This window comes from Rhinopithecus bieti, unplaced genomic scaffold (genome assembly GCF_001698545.2).
Source record: "Rhinopithecus bieti isolate Rb0 unplaced genomic scaffold, ASM169854v2 scaffold_35536, whole genome shotgun sequence".
NCBI lineage: Eukaryota > Metazoa > Chordata > Mammalia > Primates > Cercopithecidae > Rhinopithecus > Rhinopithecus bieti.
In genome coordinates, this window is record NW_016814959.1 from 653,736 (window position 1) to 659,635 (window position 5,900).

The following is a 5,900-nucleotide window of genomic DNA, read 5'->3' on the forward strand; positions in this document are numbered from 1 at the left end:
AAAAAAAAAAAAAAAAGAAGAAGAAGCACAATGCACACCAAATTGAATAAATGAAAATGAATCTATAACCCTGTACCTTCCGCTAAAGCTCTAGAACTCCAAAGCAAAACTCTTAAAAGTAGACTAAGAAAACAAACACATCACCCAAAAAGAAGCAATTGAATTTAACAGCAGGTGTCTCAACAGCAGCAACCGAAGCCAGGACACAGTGAAATGATAAAATTGTCGACCTAGAGTTGTGTAACCAGTCAAATTCTCTTTCAATTATAAGGGCACAATAAAGATGTGAACATAAATAAGAACTTGGAGCTTTCGTTACCAGCACAACTTCAGTAAAGTACCTTCTAAGGTATGTTCTTCAGCATAAAATAAAGTGACTCTAAAAAAAACAAAGATACACAAAAGGAGAAAAATTGGAAAAAATTATGTTCAAAATAGACAAACTACTGGTTAACCAGTCAAAACAAATAAAAGTGAGATAGAGTCAAATAAATATTATTAGGAATAGAAAAGAGAACATAACTAAAGCTAAGGCAGAAATTAAAGAGGATCAGGATATGACGAAACTTTACATTTGGATGTAGGAAAATTAGAAATTCCTGAACAAAAGTATCATAAGAAAAGAAGTGTCTTACAATAGTAAGATTAACTTTATAATATTAAGAATAATCTTATAGCAATTTAAAATTTAACCAGAGTTTTTGTTAAAAAATATTTTACAAAGCCAAGAGCAGGCCAAATAATTCAAAGAAAAAGATTTACTAGTTTTTTCTAATATATTATATCATTCCAGCCTTGTACAGATTCTTCCAGAAAATGGAAGTAGAAGGTAAAGAACCCCATTTCATTTTATAAGCCAAGTATGATCTTAATAACAAAAATAAGTATATTAATCACCTATTGCTGCTGTAACAATTTACCACAAACTTAATTGCTTAAAACAATACACATTTATCATCTTATATATACCTCTAGAAGCCAGAAGTCTCCTGATCTCACCAGACTAAGATTACGGTGTCAGCAGAGCTATCTTCCTTCCTGGAGCATAGGGTAGAATTGTTTTTTAGAGGCTGCCCACATTCCTCAGCTCACAGCCTTCTTCTTTCATCTTCAAAGCCAGCAACAGTGGGCTGAGCCTTCATACTCTCTGGTTCTCCACAGCTGGGAGACTGCTATGTCAATTAGGTGTGCTAATTCCCACCAGAGCCAAAAGAGTTATATATATACATGTTATAGTTGTATATAATTATATGTTATAATTATACTTATTGTAATAATATATATTAATTATATAATATATAATTTCATAATTTTAATTATAATACATAATTATATGTTAACATATAATTATACATATTTTGTATCTTTTAAAATATATATATGCATGCTTGAGTGCATAATTTATTGTGAGCCCTTACATGTCATCAGTCATGTAATTTATATTCAACCTAAAGGTAGTAATAAAAGATGGGAGGTAATGAACCACAGTGATGGCTCTGGAGTCTATTCTAGTGGGTCTGGAGTCCTTGGGAAACTGGTCAGTGGGGCGTCACTGCCTCTCTAGGGCAAAGCCTCAAGAGGCAGCCACCTAAAGTTGAGAGAAGTCCTCAGAGTTCTCAAAGGCCTCCAAAGGCATCTCGAACAAGGCTTTGTCCTGGCTGCTTTTATGATCCTTCAGAGATGGGTCTATTTTCAACATCTTGCTATTTTCCTCTTTCTACTGGTTCATTTCAGGTCTCTAGTGGTACCATGCAACAGCAGGAATTATCACCCCACTCCATTACATATATATTTATCACTTGGGAAGAGCAGGGCAACTTTACTGTGGGCTCAATGCTACTTGATATGAGTGACTACGTTTTGAGACATTAGGCTCACAGGTTATTATGATATATCAGAAATGTTCTCTGCTTTTAAGAACAGGTGTGATTAGAATGGACCAACCTGGATAATCCAGGATAAATTTCCAATCTCAAAATATGTAGCTCATTAATCACATCCATAAAGACCCCTCTTGCCAGTAATATGGCATGTTCCCAGTTTCCAAAGATTAGAATGTGGCCAACTTTTGTGGGGCCATTATTCTGCCAACTACATTTAACAAGCAAATATGAGAAAGGAAAACAAAGGACATGAACATATATACAAATATTCTAAACAATATTCTAATAAAAGAATATTTTTAGAATCTTAATCTATGATCATATGATCAAGAAATTCAATATTGTTAAATATCTCAGAAAATCTATAAATCTAATAACTGTTTAGAGAAAAGACAATATATAATCATCTCAGTAGATACAGAAAATAACAGCTAAAATTCAAGAATTATTTGTAATCTTAAAATTACTTTTAGCAAACTAGAAATAAAAGAGGATTTCCATAATCTGATAAAAATCCTCAACAGAAAATCTACATCAAACATCAACCTTTGAGGCAAATAGTAAAAGTGCTCCATTTAAAATCGGAAACAAGGAGAGGAAAAAAAATGGCGGATAGGAGGCAGGACTAACTTGCAGCTCCCACTTGGATTGACGAGCAGCGTGTGGAGACTCACATCGTGAACTTTTGCTCCAAGAACTACCACAAGAACATACCAGGAAAGCTGAGAGAATTCACAGATCCTTTGAAGGAAGCGCAGTGCGCGGCAGGCCGTTGGAGACAGCTGAAAAACTGTGAGTACCCAAAGTGTGAAAGTGGGATCACTGTCCCCCGAGCACACACCCTCACTGGGCAGCCTGAAGGTCCAGATCATGGGAGGAGGATTTGACTTTACCTGAAGCTGAGACAAATTTAGAGAACTGAGCAAAACACGGGGTTATAAACAGCAGCAAGAAGAGCACTGTGAGCTCTCCCGGTCACTAGGAAGCCATTTCTGACTTTGCCTCACAGGGGTCCTTGGGGAGGGTTGCCAGAGGACCTAGGAAAAGACCATGGGGAGAATAAAACTTCCAGCTGAACTTTGTAAACATTTTGACCGAAGGCAAATTTTCCTGGACAGAACCTGGGGGAGGGGGTGAATCGGAAGTGCAGACACAGCACAGAGGCCATAGCAGGCAGAGAGGCAAGACCTGAAACCCTGCTTGCTTTCTCAGCTGGGGGGTAGCCTGGGGCAAGTTCTCAGCCTTGCTCACCTGCTGCCTGGAAATAAACTTGGTGCTGTTGACGGGGCATGGTGGGAGGCAGACGAGCCTTTTGGGCTGTGTGGGAACTGGGTGCGGTCTGTGACTTCCTGCTTTTCCCCATTTGCCTGGCAACCTGCATGATGCAGCAGAGGCAGCCATAATCCCTGCGGAAACAACTCCATTGGCCTGGGAACCACACTCGCATCCCTCACAGCAGCCAGAGGAACCCTGCCCAAGGACAGTCTGAACTCTGACACACCTAACCTTCCCCTCACCTGATGGTTTTTCTCTACCCACCCTGGTAGCCGAAGACAAAGGACATAATCTCTTGGGAGTTCTATGGTCTCAGCCACTGCCCGATCCTTTGTATACTGCTGCAGCTGATGCTCTCCTGAAAGCACCACCTCCTGGCTGGAGGTCAATGAACACAAAATTAGTGAAATAAACAAAACTGCAACCAAGGACCCTCAGAGAGTCCACTTCACTCCCCTACCACCTCCCCTGGAGTAGGTGCTTGTACCAATGGCTGAGAGACCTGAATATGGTTCACATCACAGGACTCTGAGCAGGCACTCACCAGTTGTAGCCTGGAGCCCAGTAGCTTCTCTGGATTGCTGTGTCCAGAAGTCAAGTAGCAATCACTGCAGTTTGGCTCTCAGAAAGCCACATCCCTAGGGGAAGGAGGAGAGTACCACATCAAGGGAGCACCCTGTGGGACAAAAGAATCTGAACAGCAGCCCTTGAGCCCCAGATTTGACTACCCAAAAAAAGAAGGAGCCAGAAAAACAATTCTGGTAGTATGACAAAACAAGTTCTTTAACACCCCCAAAAGATCACACTAGGTCACAGCAATGAATCAAAACCAAGAAGAAATCTCTGAATTGCCAGAAAAAGAATTCAGGAGGTCGATTATTAAGCTAATCAAACAGGCACCAGAGAAAAGTGAAGTCCAGCTTAATGAAACCAAAAAAATGATACAAGATATGAAGGGAAAAATTTTCAGCGAAATAAATAGCATAAAGAAAAAACAGGCCAGTCACAGTGGCTCATGCCTGTAATCCCAGCACTTTGGGAGGCCAAGGCAGGTGGATCACCTGAGGTCAGGAGTTCGAGACCAGCCTGGCCAACATGGTCAAACCTCATATCTACTAAAAATACAAAATTAGCTGGGTGTGGTGGCACATGCCTGTAATCCCAGCTGCTTGGGAGGCTGAGGCAGGAGAATTGCTTGAATCCTTGAGGCAGAGGGTGCAGTTAGTCAAGATCATGCCATTGCACTCTAGCCTGGGCAACAAGAGCAAAACACCATCTCCAAAAAAAAAAAAAAAAAAAAAAAAAAAAGGTAAACAATCACAATTTCTGGAAATGAAGAACACGTTTAGAGAAATGCAAAATACACTGGAAAATCTCAGCAATAGAAGTGAATAAGTAGAAGAAAGAACTTTAGAGTTCGAGGACAAGGCTTTCAAATTAATTCAATCTAACAAAGACAAATAAAAAAGGATTTAAAAAATGAACAAAGCCTCCAAGGAGTTTGGGATTATGTTAAATGACCAAACCTAAGAATAATTGGTGTTTCTGAGGAAGAAGAGAAATATAAAAGTTTGGAAAACATATTTGAAAATAATTGAAGAAAACTTCCCCAGCCTTGCTAGAGACCTAGTCATTCAAATACAAGAAGCTCAAAGAACACTGATAAATTTATTGTAAAAAGATCATTACCTAAGCACATACTCATCAGGTTATCTAAAGTCAAGATGAAGGAAAGAATCTTAGGATCTATGAGGGAAAAGCATCAGGTAACCTATAAAGGAAAACCTATCAGTTTAACAGCAGATTTCTCAGTAGAAACCCTACAAGCTAGAAGGGACTGGGGCCACATCTTTAGCCTTCTTAAACAAAATAATGATCAGACAAGAATTTTACATCCAGTGAAACTAAGCTTCATAAATGAAGGAAAGATACCATCTTTTTCAAACAAACAAATGCTGAGAGTTTGCCACTACCAAGCCAGCACTACAAGAACTGCTAAAAGGAGCTCTAAATATTGAAACAAATCCTTGAAATACACAAAAATAGAACCTCCTTAAAGCATGAATTTCACAGGACCTATAAAACAAAAACATAATGGAAGAAAAAAAGGTATCCAGGCAACAGATAGCATGATAAATAGAATAGTACCACCCATCTCAATACTAACATTGAATACAAATGGCCTAAATGTTCCACTTAAAATAAACAGAATGGCAGAAGGAATAAGAGTTCACCAACCAAGTATCTGCTGTCTTCAGGAGACTCACCTAACACATAATGACTCACATAAACTTAAGGTAAAGGGGTGGAAAAAGATATTCCATGCAGATGGACTCCAAAAGTGAGCAGGAGTAGCTATTCTTATATCAGACAAAATGAACTTTAAAGCAACAGCAGTTAAAAAAGATAAAGAGGGACATTATATAATGATAAAAGGACTAGTCCAGTAGGAAAATATCACATTCCTAAATATATATGCACCTAACATTGGAGCTCCCAAATTTATAAGACAATTACTACTAAACCTAAGAAATGAGATAGATAGCAACACAATAATACTGGAACACTTTAATACTCCACTAACAGCATTAGACAGGTCATCAAGACAGAAAATCAACAAAGAATGGATTTAAACTAAACCTTAGAATAAATGGACTTAACAGATATTTACAGAACATTCTACCCAACAATTGCAGAATGTACATTCTATTCATCTGCATATGTAACATTCTCTGAGACAGA